At 30.1% G+C, this 17,627-nt stretch overlaps 1 protein-coding gene across 3 annotated transcripts in view; it reads left to right on the forward strand.

Moving 5' to 3' along the window:
- The first annotated feature begins 2,143 nt into the window (after window positions 1-2,143).
- LOC132732572 (protocadherin-11 X-linked-like) overlaps window positions 2,144-17,627 on the forward strand; it is a 42,633-nt gene continuing 27,149 nt past the window's right edge. For 2 of the 3 annotated variants that reach the window (XM_060719053.1, XM_060719052.1), the window contains exons 1-2: window positions 2,144-2,291; window positions 4,005-4,197. The gene's annotated coding sequence lies outside the window, so the exon portion shown is untranslated. The remainder of the gene's footprint in view (window positions 2,292-4,004; window positions 4,198-17,627) is intronic. The other variant, XM_060719051.1, reaches the window with a different exon arrangement.

The raw sequence follows: 17,627 nt of genomic DNA on the forward strand, positions 1-17,627 counted from the left end.
CGTGAATATAAATTTTTGCTCTTCAAAAATAATAATAATAATTATCGAAACAACTGACTCCTGTCTGGATCCATATTAATTTATTAAATCAAAGTTAGCTCAATCGCTTAGAGCCCAAGACATATGTTATCTCGACATTGTGGGTTTGATTCCTGTGCTGGCCAACTGAAATTACAAATCATGATCTGAGTCTTTCGGATGAGACTTTAAATCAAGGTCTCAAGGTCTGGTGTATGAGTGTTTAAACACTTGGCACTCAAAAGAACCAAGATAGGTTTCTTGAATTGGGGCATCTTTCTGTATCTGTCTGTATCTCGCACTATCCTCCAAAATCTAAAATAACTTATACTCTTCTGAAGGACTCGCCCAATTATGGGCAACCGGTGGCGAGTATAAGTCAACTAAAATACACACAAAATTTTGACTTCATCTTCAAACCAGACAAATGATAATAAAAATGTGTAACTTACTTTTTTCTTCAGAATTGCATAAGCAATTATAAGGCTGAAAAGTTAATGAGCTTACTTTTATTATTTTTTGTGTACAGTAGTCAGCTCTTTCTTTGACCTTTTGTCTGACTTGAAGGAAATTATTCTACACCTAATTTGGTTGTTACAATTGCATTTAAAATCTAATTATTGCATTAATAGTCATCGGAAGTAAACAGTAGAAACCTGATTACTTTTTGCAAATTGATTTGTGCTTCGCAAGAAGCCAAAACTGACATTTTTTACAGAAAATGAATGGAAACAATCGTACTTGAGGTAATATCGGGAATGATTGAGTACCGAGCCGATTCAAAAGTATCAGCCGATTTGCCCACTTTCGTGCCGTGAGTAATTTTCATGAGAATTGTCTGAAAAGATTATGGTAATGAGAATCGTGAGCAATTTTCTGTCATTGAATGATAATCAGCGTTCAATTGTTTGCTTTACATTAGACCAGTGGCCAGTTGTCGGTCATTGCAAGTAAAATGACCACTGAATCGACTCTAATTGTATTAAATGCTGTCATTTCCAATAATGCGGAAACTAAATCTGTATGTGCGTTTTTATCTGATTTTACATATATTTTATTTGGATAATAGATAATCAAGCAGGCCTGAAAAGGAAAAATGAATAATTTGTATTGGCATTTTTGTGTTGTTCAATTTGATTGGCTGATTAATTGAGTTGGACAAGGAAGTGACCAATTAGCATACATGATACAAAAGATAGCCAATTTGTTTCAGTTTCTGCATTTGATTTATTGTTGAATTAATTAGACATCATCTTGCATTGATCATTTAAATAGAAAGTTCATTTTGTCCTGTTATTTAGTAAATAGTTGAAAATTGCTCTTTGTTTTTGCTTAGTAAGTTTAACTGATGTTTCTACAGGATTCAGGCTAAATTTAGATATAATTGTTTTTCCTATGGATTTCAGTATTGATATTTTACTTGTTTTCTTTAAACAATGCCAAATTTCCCACCTGTAATGCTGGAAATTACTTTGATCTGCAAGTTTGTCTGCTTTAGAACAGAAAAGTTTGACTTTTATTGACTCAGACTAAAATCTGACCTTTACATGAATTATATTGCTGTATTGCTACCAGGTGAACAAAAATAGGAAAGTTTGATATAGACTCAAACCTTGTACCTCAGTATCCAATTCCATTGATCTTGATTTTTATACTTTATAACTCATTCCCCCCCAAACCCCCCCCCCCCCCCAACAATATTTACTCCAAGATTCAAGATACAAGAAGCTTTAATAGTGCTTAATTGAATATAATGAAAGACCAATACAGGATTCGAACCCACAGCAGTGAGGGGCAAATGGTTTCACCAACAAAATGGAAAATTTGTGATTTTATATAAAATACAATACAAACTTGTTATCTTCATGATAAGGAATTTAAATGTTATAAAAAAAATCTCCAATAAAGGTGAAATCAGAAAAAAAGAATTTTCTCTTATTCTTTAATACCAAGGTAATATTGTCACCTTTTCCTATGACATGGGCTAACCTTTCTAACAATTGCCCTATTAACAATAGAATAATTCTTTGAAAAGGCCAGTATTTAGTTGATTTATTTTTACTGTTATATTAATCAAGTATTTCCCATGCTTTCCATGCACTTTTTTCTGAGTGAGTAAAAAAGTCCAGTGTAAGAATTTTTCATCAGTTCATTATTGAAAAGGTAGTCAGACGCAGCAGTTCACTGTAGATTATACAGAGTGATATTAAAATATAAAATAAAGACGGACCAAAGGACACGAATCTTTGGATAGTTTATTTAGCTCTACTTTGGTAAATATTTAAAAAAGTATCTTCTGAAATAATTTACATTCTTCTTTATTCAAATGTTTTCCTTATTTGTTTTATTTTCTTTTTTGTCTGTGGAAGGCAGACATGAAAATAGATTTTCTTCATTTTCGTGATACTTGAAACTGTTTGTTTTGTCTTTGTTTTATTGGTAAACTGTCTCCTGCAGCAGTTTATTGTTATTCCTAACATCACTTAAAATCTAAAATGGACTTGTCCATCCTTCAATCTGGACAAAACCATTCATCATTTTTAGGGAAAATTTCAAAATATGTACAAACTTAATAGGGAACAGTGCAGACCATGATCAGTTAGCATGTCTGTTCTATCTGATCTTGGTCTAATGGGTAGGTTAAATTGCCACCACCAGGTTTAGCGTTAAAGAAAACTGTTGCAGTGCTTAATTTATCTTTTACAGGTATGGGGATAAAGTTTAGATATTGATTTTTCATTAAATGACATAATTTATGTTTTTGTTCAATATATAGTTGTGTAATTTAATATTGGACTGCAGACTTCGCAAAAGTTGTATGTTCAAAGCGCAAGTGTCACAAAGGATTTTCCCCGTTTGTTTCAGACCATTGGGTTGTTACATTTCAAATTGCGAAAGTGTAAACTCAGGCTCTGCTTAATATGTCTTTAATGTTTTACCAAAATCGCAAAATGTGTGCTGGAATATTATTTGAGTTTAAATAAGTTACTTTTTCAAGTAGAGGCATTAGGTTTTCACAGAATATAGAAGTTGGTGAAAACAATGACTCAATCATAAAAACATCAAGGCCATTGAGAAACTGCTAGTATTTAAAAATATAATAATCTCAATGACTGGTCATTGGTCAGTTGGTGGGTACCAAGTTAAATATGATATTCTTACATGACAAATGGTCCCCTTAAATAATAAAAGAAACAATGTAATAATGAATTATTGTCACACACATGAATATTGTTTACATTTTGCAGCATTATAGAGAAATGTTTATTAATTTTACAATACCAAGTGCTTTTCGCTTCAATAAAACATTATTAAATATGAGAAGCGCAATAACAAGTATAGTTTATGAATATCGTTGCCATTTTCAGAGAAGTAATTAAAGATCATTCTATTGTGTTGTTGCAGAATGAGGTTGTACAAATTATATATAATGCATATTGCTCCATTTATCTGTAATCAATGCATCAGAAATGCCCGACTGGGTCACAAACATAATAGGTTACGTATGTCATAGAAACAGAGGTTATTTATAGAAACATATCATTTTGTCAGACTTGGTCATTAAAATGTAATGTGCAGTAAATCAAACAGACTGAGGGTATTTTTAGAAACAGATTGGTTCCCAGATTTCTTTGAAATCACTTATTGTTGTGTTTTTTTCTGTTTATTCTTGAATTTAATTGCTCGACTTAAATGAAAAAAAAAACAAAAATGTTGCAAAACAAAAATGCATTTGCTGATGTGACCTCACCTTTGGCAAGGAAAGTCACGACTGTTGTTCTAATGATTATTGTGCTTTACTATTTTGTTTGATAACTAAGCCAATTACTTTATGTGCAGAAGCACATCATCAAGGTTTGCTAGCATGGTATGTCGAAAGGTGTTGTACCATATGATATTTGAAAACACTAGTTATTTCCCCCTTCATAATAAAATTTAGAGGCTATATTTTTAAAATAATTAAGTTTTACTTTTTATCATTCCAGTGAGTCATTGCGATTGTATGGACCAACAATAAGTGCAGCATACGCAGCTTGTCTGTTGACGAGGGAGTGTAACAGAAGAGCTTATTCCAAGAGTCGCCGTTCCATGACTACCTCCGACATGATTGGGTGCATCCAAGATGCCTTTGAATTTCTTTATGAATAAATTACTCTGATGTACTGCTTTCTTTCTATGGTAGGTAATTTCTATAAAAAAAAATAAGACGTTGAAAGCCTGAAACTGTACATTATCGATCCATTGGTGCAAAATTGAAATTGATGTCATAGGTGTAAAAAAGACATCTAAAATACCTAAATCTGTGAAAAATAAAATGAATTCTTTGCTGATGTCTTATTGTTCCATTAATTTTGTAAGGTAATTTAACATTAAATAATATTTTTTCAACTTCTCAAATTAAGGTTGTATTTTCGACTGATTTGATAATTTAGTAGGAAAATAAATGTATATATTTTAAGAATAACAATTTTTTTTGTTGCAAGAACAAAATATTTTCTGGATTTCTTGTTTATGGTAAAGATTTAATTGTCGACTACGTAAATGACATGTGCATAAGATAGTGATATCTTGTTTGTCACTTTGTCTCAGATTTTTGCACCTTTTGTCTCAAATATGTTAAAACAAACATTTGCACTTCTGCCATTCAGACCATGTGTCTCACTATTGACGTCTCGAAACCGTAAACCATTTCCGCGTAATTAATAGCTCCACTTTGTAATGATATTCTGGTATTTTAAACAAAAACGTCTTTATTGCCGAAACAATTGGCAGTTTTTCATATGATTAACCCGTCAGTTTATCTTTTTTTGGCATTTTGAAAAATATAAAGCGATAGTTTACCGTCACTCACTCATACTGTCAGCGTAATATAAGTTTGCTGGGTTTTTTTTAAGGAGAACGGAATAGCTAAAAGAAATTTGAAATTAAATGTAAAGTTTTAAAATGGCTATAGTAACTCTGGTTATCATTTGTTAGACAAAAATTATAAAAATGACCAGATGATCTGTCAAGTTTATCGCAGTTTAAAGTTACTTGTTTGTAAAAAGTTTCAAAAATATTATGAAAATTGAAGTAAGTAATTTAATTGTAATAATCTACTTCAATAAATTTTCTTGAGTACTGAAAGGTCATGAAATGAGTGAGTTTTGAAGCTTATAGTTCCGGCTGGTCTGTGGTGGTGTGTGGTTTTACCAAAAAGCATGCACCTTTAATACAAGTATATTATAGATGCAGGTGCATTCTTTTGACATGAGCAGAGGCTGAAAAGTTTGTCTTATTAATTAATAAGTGTGGCATTTAATCCCAACTTTAAAAAGATTATGTATTTAAAAGTAAAAAAGAAAAGATAAATGAATATATAAGGTGAAATATGAAAGAAAAGAAGTCAAGGAAACAATATAGTGAAAAGCTTCAGGAAGTTGAGGTAGCTAAGGCAACAATGGCCATAAATTATTCTGCAGACAATTTATTAAAAAGTAAATCATTTTATCGCATTTATTTACAGCATTTATGACAATATATGTCAAATTTACATACATTATACATGATAATATATATGCCCTACCCTTTGATACATGTACAAATAAATCTTCTTATACAACTGTATAACTCCACATCAAAGACTGTACATCCTCTAGCCACTGGCCAAAAAGTGTGTTAAAACGTTAATAGCCAGTAAATAAAGTAAATTCAAATAATTTATTTACTTAAAAATGACCAGAGGTATTGCGTAAACTACAAACAGTGGGTCATTAATATATTTGTACTGTCAAAATAACATCCTTTTAACAAATACAACTTGGTGTCTAACTTTCTTAAGGCTCTTAAGTTGTTATGTTTGTTAACATATAATTGTAAAAGATCAAAGAATTAGATTTTTATCTTAGATAAATATTAAGTATTTATTGCAGAAATTATGATTTTTGTCTCCCTATAAAAATGCATTTTAGATGAAACCATTGATAAGATTTTTGTATATAATTTGATATTTAAGATGTCTATAGATAAAAACAAAATAATTATACTAAAATATTTGAAAAGCAATCAAAATTAGTTTAATTATTTGAATTATTTTCGAGATAAAAAAAATGGGTTGTTTTGATAATTTATATTAATTTTAAAACAAAATAAATTGTATTGTATTCACATACAACAGTAACCAAATGTGTGTGTCAGCCTTAATTGAATTACCTGAAATTAATTGTTGTTAATTAAATTATTTTAAATGGTTTAAGTTTTATTATTATTTTTAACTTTGCAAACTTTTTGTTGTGTATCTTAAATATAATTAACTCAAATGCACATTGCAAGATTTGAGATTTTAAGATCTCTTACTTCATGTGCAAAGTTTAGTACTTGCAGTTTCTATTTAAAGTTCAAAAACACTAGATGCATGCATTTGATATTATTTGTCCCCATAAATTGTCCAAAAATAAACGTACATTGATTTAAAATTGTTTTGAAATAAATCTATAAAGCATTGATTTATGTGTTTCAGAATAATTCAAATTCTTTTTATTTTTTCCCTATCAATTATTTCGTGTAATTTTAAAAATCTTAATTATATGATGCACATTTTTATTTTTTCAAACAAATATTTTAGCTAATTACCATGTACCACATTGGGCCGTGCATTCTTTAAAGGCACTCAAAATCTCAATAAAAATTTGGCAGCCTATTATTAAAAGTATAAAATAAATTTTTTGTTCTTTTGTTAGCATGAGGAAATTTAAAATGCTCAGTCTTAAAAAGAGCATGCACCTGTAATTACCAATCAGTACTTCAAAGAATCTACTTCGCTTTTAATTCCGCTCTTTTTGTTTAAATTTTTCAAAAAAAGCAAACAATACTGTAGATAAGCTCAAATGCAGAAATTGGAAAAATGAAAAATGAAATTTGATTTTAAATATTCTGGTATTTCATGTCTGAATTGAAATAAGTTGAATTGAAAAGAGTGAACTACTTTAGATAGAAGCTGTTTAGTATTAGTTGAGAAGCTTTTTGTTTGACTTTTGTTTAATGATTTTGAAAAATGAATCTATTGCATTGTGGGAAAATAATGCATCGGATTGAGGTTATGTTTACAGAGATTTTAATTTTTTTCACTCAGTATTTAATAATATATCTACTCTCATATTTTATAGTATAAATAATAAAATCTGGGCTTAATCTGAATCTATTAATCTATTTATTTTAAAATGCATTTGAAAGGTTTCTTGCTTTTCTGGTGTGATCTGTTGTATAAAATCCAGGTGTGCTATTGAAACATTGAATTGAATTGAACTTTTTAGTTGATTATTGATAAATAGTACATGACTGTGCTAAAATATGGAAAACTTTCTTGATTTAACCCACAACAACCTTAAATATGTGCATTAGACTTGTCCATTATTGTATTTGAACCTTTCCATTCTAAATTGGAGGGATTTTGATAGTTTGTTACAAAATCTGTCTCTAAAAATTGGACAGCCAGGCTGTACAAATGTCTCATACGGGAATTTAAGGCTCTGTCCTTAGGTCACAAAGGTGATTTTCACCAATCAAGCAAATTTCAAGTGATTCAATTTTCATGTTCTTTCTTCATTTGGCATAAGTTATCATTTTCCAAAGCATTAGAAATTAAAATGTTATTAATATCCTTGAAATTTTTAGTAATATTAATCTTTAACAATATATTGAAATATGTAAGAAGATACAATAATTTTTATTTCATTATTACTGCTATAATTTTATGATATCGCTCATTTTTCTTGCGTAGTACAACCATTGATATTATTAATATTTCACAGGGGGATAACATTAATATAACGTTGTTATATGCAAAACAGTTGTCAGATATTATATAAAGAATGGTTTCAATGGGAATAAAATTTACAACTGTATTAATAACAGTTTAATTAAGACTTCATTTCTGGAAAGATTTGCTGACAAGATTTGGGTTCTTTGTGGTAATTTAATTTACTTGTGTTAAAGAAGATCATGCCGCAGTATGAAACTGATGGCATGTGTGGTTTAGTGGCTCATATCATAGCCTCAAGTCACTTGTGCCTCACCACTGTGGGGTTAAATCCTGCCAGGGAATTGGGTTCGAATCCTGCCAGATACTTTGGTTTTAATCTGAGGTTTGGGACTTCAGTCAGACACTTTGGGAGGAACAGTTGTGTAACAGGGTAGGGTTGACATTAAACCCAAATACTAAAGGAGAATATACAAGGAGAGGATGATATATTGCAAAAAAAATGGTCACTCTGGAAACCAAATCATGTAATGCTATTATCACCCTTATCATTTCATTAATATATAAACATGATGATTAACAATGTTAATCACAGACAGTGTGTTTCAACAAACATACAAAAATAAAAGGATTATGTTATTTAGAGGAGGGGTTATCAAATCTACCTGATTTTACATCACAGTTTAATGTGACACAAATCCTTGCTAATTCTGTATAAATTTTAATCCCGTTATTTAGGTTATTTAGTACTACAGGGGCTTTTTGAAGATAGTCACCTATAATTAATTGTATATCAATTTGATTTACACAAATAAACAGATTTGTCTGAGAAACTTGATTAGGAGACTAAACAGTTTAGTTTTCAAACAGAAGCTTGAAAATCCTTTTGCACCAACTTTCAACTTTTCACCAGTACCCAGTTATTGATAGAATGGATTTGTCATGCAAGGAACTTACGAGCCATTGTTAGTAATTTTGTAATGGATTTTGATATAAAAATGCTGAAATTTTGTATAATGATCACTTGAAGTAATCACTTGATGTAAGCTTAATTGTTTTACATGATCAATTGAATTTAATGATAACATTATTTTGCACTACAAGTCCTTTGATGATGATATCACATGTGTTACATAATTTTGTTTCCAGTAACTTGTCAAGCAGTATTTCAATTATTTTTAGCTTGCTTGCTTTGAAGAAACATTAAAGCTATTTATGATGATCAGTGCATCATAATAATTATGGTTGTCATGCAAAAACTTTAATTTATCCCTTTATTCAAACATTTTAAAGGTTGTCAACATGAAACTTGTAATACTGGCTTATCATGACAAGATGCAGTTGTTAGACAAGGGGCACAATTCTGAAGGCCAAGTATTTGGAGTTATGCCCCTTTTAAACTTTTTTTTGTCAAAATTGGCTATTGATAGTTGTTGCCCTTAAAGTTGTATGTTTAACACTGCATACAGTGCTGTTTGTTTTTTCCAGACGCTTCAATTGTTACATGTTCCTTACTTCTCTTACAATTATTTCTTATAACATACAAGTAAACAACCTATAAAATACGATAACAAATGCTGTTTAATTAATGTAGTACTATTCCCAGTAGTTTAAACACTTGAATGGGATTGTGATAGATAAATGTGTCAGTAGCAGTTACTCCCCTTTGTTTCTGTTACAAATGGCTACAAATTGGTAAATAGGATTAAAGGGAGATTATCCTTTAGTTGTTGCAGCATTTTACAATCTTATTATGTCGCTAATAATTAGACTACTGATCCCTATACAAAATCTAATCAGGTTAAATCATTCTTTATGCAATTCTTATCAAATTTTACATAAAAACTGTTGAAGTTAAATACAGATTGTCCAACACACAGCTTTGCATATATTTGTGGGGTCATTAATTGTCTACCTTGGATTGATTAAATTCCTTTAGGCAATTAATCCATTATTGCAAATTAAAAATTTGAAACCCATTAAAGTTATAGTTTTCCTTGAATCACAATTTAAAACAAAAAATAAATGTACCACTAAAATTTGAAATTTAAGAGATTTCATTTAAAAGGTGATTGAAAATAGGGGAAAAAAGAATACTAAGATTCAAGATTTTATTAATAAGGCTTTATTAAAACATGACAATCTATAATTTCCATAAACAAAAAATGACATATACAATATTGAATAACAATTTGTAAACTAATTAAAACCCAAAGTTATATAGCATTGATAAATATCAAAGTCATTTATGAGACAGTTGGACTTTTAAGAAAAAGATAAAAAAAAAAACAACAAAAAAACCTGAATTATTGATTTTACTATTTTGATATTGTTTGAATGTGTTAAGTTGGCATTTTTATTGATGATTCAAACTATTTTAAAGGTGGACCATGGTGGTTAGAATTAAATATTCATAACCTGTAGCCCTTACTGTAAATTATTGACCTTCATTGCCTCTCCTGGAGTTGTAATTGTTTTATGTGTCCTGGGGATTTTTACTGAGAAATCATGCAAGTTTTAACAATACACACAAAAGGATAGATAGATAAATGCACGTGGTTTAACTGAAATGGAGGCAAGAATGTTGGAACCAACATTTATTGACTTTCGATTTTATTTCTTTACTTGTAGTTTGTAATTTTATTTTTTGATCTATGTATTGACCCGAGGTGCGATCTATCTCGTATAAATGACTGTATATCTAAATGGTGGATATCTCAATTTAATAGATTTAGCTCTTTATTTTTATTCTTATACAAATCTATAAGCTATTAGCATTAATAAAGGCTCAGAGAAGGTCAAAACTTTTGGGGGGCATTGTCCATTTATTATAAGTTGGTAATCTTGTTTTGGGTTTTACTTAATACCTGTAGTAGCTTTTCTTGTATTTTAGAAAGAATGGATGGAATGAAGTGTGTGATTTGTTTACACAAGTTGAAAAATATTGTTTTAAGTAATGGGTTGGCATAATGATACATGTATCTTGTTTTTTCATGTTTATAAATATTTTTCGGCCATGATTTTTGCCTTCTTTGCAGTGTACCAAAATAAACCCCACTTCACCTTCATTACAAAATGTTGTATGAAAAAAGAATCAATTTTTGCAAATTTTTTAAGTGTTCCAAAGTGACTTCTTGACCATGATTTTACATAATTCTTTAGATCTTGTTTTATATGGCATCTGTTTGAAGAATAAATCAGAATATGTAATATTTTTCTAACAAATTATATGTAACAATGTCTAAAGGGGGAAAAAGAGAACAAAATTGTACTTTCACATCAAGTCATCTGGCAAGTTTTATGTCAAGAATCTATGTTGGACTCTGGTGTATTCTGACTTAAGCAGCTAGAACTTCTAAGTCTGGTCTGGCACAATACTACAGGGCTATAAGTCTTTTATTTTGACATGGAGAATATGGCTCTCAAAGCATTAATATGCTGATCTTCAGACAACAAAATTTTACGCTCTATATGATACATAAGTTGGTTTAAATTTGTTTTGTTTTCTACAGTATAATCTACTACAGAGCGGCCCTCTGAACAGCAATTACCTCTTTACAACAACCTTTTTTCTTCCAAAAATTAAGGTTTCCACAGCATTTTACCACTAAATTTGTTACTAAAATTGAACAGCTAATGTAGTCTTCACTGACATGGTTGTGCAGACTTGCCTGGCTCTATTTTCATGTCACAAACTTTAAGGCCAATCTAGCCAATTCCAGGTGATTCTGTTACTTTTAATAACCTCTGTAGAGCCAACACCTCTAAACAACAACCAAAATGTATGTCTGCAGAGATTATACTGTACCATTAACCATATCACAGTATTGTTAGAGTATTTTTGCATGTTGGTATGTTACTTTTTCAAATAATTTATTAATACATACATAGGCCATTAATGCCTGTTTTAACAGCTTGTTGAAATTTTGTAAAATTTAAATCGATCATTTTTTTTCTGACACGCCCCCTAATTTCACCATGCAATGATCATAGTACTTCAAATCGATAATTATTACCTGTTGTATGGCATGAGGCCTTTAATATTTGCGGCCACCAAGACTTCACAGATTATAATAGTGTCCCTTTGTCCAATCACATCTTTATAATTAATCATCAGTTTAATAACTTTATATTTCATAGACAAATTTTAAACTAAGAGCTCACAGTTATTGGTATGAAATGTTTTCATATTTATTCTGAAATTTTCAGTTCGCCTACATTATTTTCTATAGGTAGATTTAAAATCTATTGTTAAGCACTTAACGTTTTGTACAGTTTTAATACTATAATATAAGGAAAACACTTATTTAGAATCTGATTTTTTCCTTACAAGATTCCACAATTATAATAATAGTCCTGAAATTAATTAAATTTGAAATTTATAAGTTTCTTTGCACGACACAGCTGCGGGCTAAATTCTGTTGCTGAAAATTAAAAACAATAAAGCATAAAGTCTTCATAAAGTCGTCAATGAAATCGTGTCATGTCACTTTTAGCAAGCAGAAAAATATTACATTAGTCATAAGGCCATATATGATATTAAAATATTAGATATCGTTAAAAGAACGTGCCAAGTTTGTGTCAACTTTGAACCTTTCACAACTGTTAAAATTGTAATAACAGTCATTTCAGTAATTATTAGATAGATTTTTATACAAATTTGGGGATCTATTACCAGCATATCTTGTCTATTTCAAGTACAAAACAGTTTAGGGGGTGAAATTTGGGGGACAAAAAAATGTGAAAAAATAATGGGTACACTACAAAGCAATATTAAACTAACTGTGTTTGAATGAGAATACTGATGCGACAGTTTTTCATTGTGATGACAAAATTGTCAAAGGAACAATTGAGTTCAATTATGCCACTGTTAAATATATATATTTTATAGAATGTTGCAAGGTTGTTTTATTTGCTCATATTGTTATGTCTGATTTATTTGCTATTGTGTTTGCAAAATACATGTTATATACATGTTCTCAAAATACATGTAATGAACTTCAGGAAATTTAGGTGCAAGTTTTATTTTACATTGTTTATTTATTTCATTAACTCTTTATATACAATAATCTTTTAAAAGATACACATCTTGTTAAATTCTTAATTGTCAGTTTCATGCAAATGTATATTTCAATCAGCTTTAAAAATTAAAACAAATTTTGAAATAAAACAATTAAAATCCTGAAAAAGATTTTTGTTAAATACTTAATATTAATTTTCCATGTGGCATATTTTTCAAGGGGCAGCAAAATTTATTCATGCAGTCTTTAAATATGACTAAATGGAAGACAGTTAAAACTATACAAATGCATTTTTTTCTTTCTTTAGGAATGAAAGTCATAAGACAATATAATATCTTTAGCATTGTTTATAATTATGATCATGGTGGCGTGAAAAAGTGAAAGGACGTAAACTTAATGCTTGGTGACTTACGCCCTAGTATTTCGTCCCCGCACATTACATGCCTACTTGTTTATAGAGGTATGAAAGTGCACTTGAGTAATTGACTTAATTGTTTCAACGGGCCGCGAGCTGCCTATGATATATGTCTTTTAATACGGTGACTAATAGATCGTTAGAATATTATCGAGACCAAGGTCTCCGAAAATTACACGCAGTGATTTTCGCCAAAAAAAAAAGTGGCGACACTGGAAAAATTTCAGTTTGAATGGAATTGAATAGGAAAGACAGTGACAAAAAATTCATGAAGTCTGTTTTAAGTTTAAAATTGAAAACATTAATGAAGGATTAGACAATAGTTTTATAAATGCGAGTTCCGTTAAGAAAATATTTTTTTGTGAACATTTTTTAATTGGTAGTAATTGCGTTCATAATAATTATTACAATAATGTGTTTTTGAAATCTTGTTGAAAAAGGTGACGTGACGATTATAAGGGAAATGGGTTGAAAAACCATTCAAATAGTAGAAAATAGTTTGATTAGTGCAAAAGAAAAACAAGATGACAAAATGTTAAAAATAAAATGAAAATTTGTTTAAAGAAAAGGATAAATATGGAATGTGATGGAATATTATAACAGCCAGAAGAGAAGGTATTTTTCTCTTGTCTATTTTGCATAGTTATTCTGATATGTGTTTGGTAAAAGAAATCAGTTTAAGAAAATAGCAGTAATGTTACATTTAAATATAATTATTTTTGTATAAAAATTCCAAAGTGTAAATTTATTCAAATATATATTTAAAAATGAATTAGTGTTTATAATGTTACTATGTTTAAATATTTAAAAACAAATTTTGCATTCCAAGCTCTAATATAGAGGAAAATATTCAACAAATTTTTAAAAATGAATCATCTCCGTACATGTTTTGAATTTCTTATTTCTCTTATAGAAAATAGAAGAAAAAAAGATTGTGTTCATTGTCCATTTTATTAAAAAAGTAATACCTCTTAGATCTGTTGTTCTCATCAAAGATTTTTATGGTCAAATACTAATAAGTTTAGCAGAGGAATTTTTCAATATTTTCCCATTAAAGTGTTAATAGGCAACAAAAAATGTCCTAGAATTTTACGCCTGATTTCTTGTCAAATGGACCTAGGGTCTAGATCTCTGTGAGCTTTGATGACTGGCATCCATGAAAAATGGACAAATAAATGGATAATGTGAAAAAGGTTGTTCAAAACTTGGTATAGGGTTAGAGCATGTTTTTGTAGTTTTCACAAAGCAATTTTTAAAAAAATTTCTTTGATTTATTATGAGCGAAAAAATATTATGCATGAATTATGAATTCCTGTTGATAACATTTTCCTCTTACTCAGATAAAACAAATTAATTATAATTAAGATTATTATCCAAAATGTTTCATTATAAGTTTGTAAAAAGATATGGGATAGCTCTGTATTTAAGTTTAAACGATTTGGTAAATGTATAATTATATAGAGTATCATTTGTGTAAGAAAACATCTATCTTTAGCCTGTAATATTTCATATACAATTAAGGTAAAAAACCAGTCTCCTTGGACATATATTATACGAGATATATAGATAAATATAAATATAAATTATTGTCTTAAAAGCCTGCTGCCTGTTTACTGTCTAAATCAGTGTAAAATAGATGGAGTGATGACCTTTTAATTGTCTTGGAAGGTTGTGACACCGGGACTCTGGGTCTGTCCTTCGACATGTGAGGTATGTACCTTATACAAACATGTAATCATTATAACATGCTGTCAGCTAATTACACCTGTCCTAGTCCTAACAACGGCCTGACAGCAGCCTGAAAAATTGCTTGTCATTTGTCAAAAATGTACATGAGAGGTGCAGCCATATTGCTGCGTCTGCTTCAATTGTGTCTTCTTCGTTTGTTCATCTGCTTTGTCTTGAACCCCCCTAGTTGTCTGGCTAGGTGTGAAGCCAATGATTTACTGATGAGTTTTCTCAACTTAAGTCAGTAGTTTGATTTTTGTTCTGTTTTGTGTGAAAATATCTTTGGCTAAGAGAAGTGAGACAAGGTTCTAACTTACCTATGTCAAAAAAGACATAGACAAACATTCGAACAAAATTGAATCATGGGAAAATTAGAATTGTTGCAGATATTGAATAATTAATAATTGTATAAAATTGCATGTTGGTATTCTATGCTTTTATCTTCTGGCTTTAAAAGAGCAATATTTTCTGCAGTGTTGTCCCTTATTTATATAAAATCTCTGTATAAATGAGCCAAAGTTTCATCATTGGTTTTTTGGTTTTGTTATTGTTGTTGTTGTTTTTACCTAATGTAAACAATTAAATTGAATAGTTTGGTTGCAATGGAAGCACTAAGCCTGTTATTTTAACCACTGTAAAGTTCAACCTTGGAAGGTCTCAAACCCACAGTCTTTTGGCCATGAGGAAATATGTGACAAATAGAAGTTTTAACTGCATGGTCTCTCAACCATGAGGAAATAGTATTATGTGACGCTAAAAGGTTTTGAACTTGCAGTCTCTTGGGTGGATTGCACTTTCATCTTTACTTCAATTTAATTTCATCTGCATCATTACTTAATTTCATTTATGTTGTAACATGTTTCTTTAAGCTTATTAAGTAAATGATAAGAGTTGGGCCTATCTAAGCGATGCCAATGTGAAGTCGTAACTAAGACTTGCTGCGTAACTAAGACTTGCTGCGGGGATATGTTTTATTACTCAATCTAATGTTTGTCTCGTAACTATAGACAAGATAAAGAATAGCTCGTCTTCAAAGCCATAAACAGTGTTAATTATTCAACAGTTATTGGCTAATAAGCTGTATTTGTTACTAAAGATGTGAAACTCAATGAATTATTTGTGATCCTCCGTACATGGAGTTGATTAAACTGATACTCAAATGTGTGCGGTACTAAGTAGAGTAACAACAGAATGAAGTTAACCTTGCCAGCGGTAAAAGATTTCATGGTATTATGTAATAATGACAAGGGAGTGTTAGATAGGGTTTGGTCCTTTGGGATGCATCAGTAGGTAGGATTGTTACCAGGGTGGCGGGACAGGTTGGGGTTTGAAATTATAAAATCATGGTAGATGTCAGATTCAGGTTAACTCATAATGATAGATTCATACGCACAGAGTTGAACGCAAGAATAACAAGATGTATCTAATTGTAAGATACATATTGATGATATATGATTATATAGGGAGGAATTTAGGAGGTTCTGATTCGAACTTGGGGACATTGACTAATTACAAACAAATAAACTAACAAAGGTTGAAGTACAATAACAAGATATGCGCAGAGTGTAATTATGTTCATGGTGATGATGATGATGATGATGATGGTGATGATGATGAAGATGATGATGTTGATGGTGATGATGGTGGTGATGATGATGATGCATAACACCTTGCTGTATGTTTTTTGTTCAAGCTCAAGTTGAAGTATTAATATTTTTTAGAAAAGATCGTAAAGGGCCGAATGTATCAAATAACAATCACAATGAGACAGAAAATATTATTCAGTTATTTTACAATTCTTTCACATGAATTATTCAAATTTTCATATCCTCAAAAACATCAATAAAAGTTTCCTTTTTACTGAGTTATTCTTTAATGGGAATAATAATCATATCAAAATGTAATTTAATTCGGGAATAAATCGCAATGCGAGTTACTGTATCAGTACACATCAATTTCTGTTTAACATAGCAATTTAACAATTTATCACATAAATATCTGAAATGTTTTTTTGACGAAATATTCCGCTTAAAGATGTTGATATGTCAATATATTTACGAGCGCTATAATGGCGTTATAATTGTTCGCGCCAGCCTCAATCCTCTGATCTGACGGGTACAAGCTTTAATCTGTATCGGATCTGTGTTTCGAGATGTAATATTTATTATGGACCATATGCCACAAGTCATTTTTTTAAGGTATTGGTTTTTATTGTTGTCAATTCTCTTTGAAATTTGTGTTTTTATTTTTATTAAAAATTCTTTAGTCTTGTAACAAAGTTTGTAATCTTGTAAAAAATGTTAAAGATAATATTATTATTGTTTTCACCTTTGTCATCATCATCATTAATTTCATCCTTATCATTTATTGAAATTATCATTTATCATCATAACCACTACCGTCATCATCAGTTACTACATTTTTCTTATCATAACCAATATTCTCAATATTATCAGCATTATCACTTGATTTATCAATACTAACAAAAATATGAGCCGTGTCACGACAAAACCAACATAATGGGTTTGCGCAGTCTGATCAGGATCCATGCTGTTCGCTTACCAACTCTATTAAAGTAGAGAAACTGATGTGCAGGCTGGTCTGGATCCATGCTGGTCGCAAACCCATTATGTTGGTTTTATCGTGACATGGCTCATGTACATTAAAAACGCAATACCTATCCAACTTAAAGTGGTCATATATTTAA

This window comes from Ruditapes philippinarum, unplaced genomic scaffold (assembly GCF_026571515.1).
Source record: "Ruditapes philippinarum isolate M1 unplaced genomic scaffold, ASM2657151v2 ctg5139_1_1_1_1, whole genome shotgun sequence".
NCBI lineage: Eukaryota > Metazoa > Mollusca > Bivalvia > Venerida > Veneridae > Ruditapes > Ruditapes philippinarum.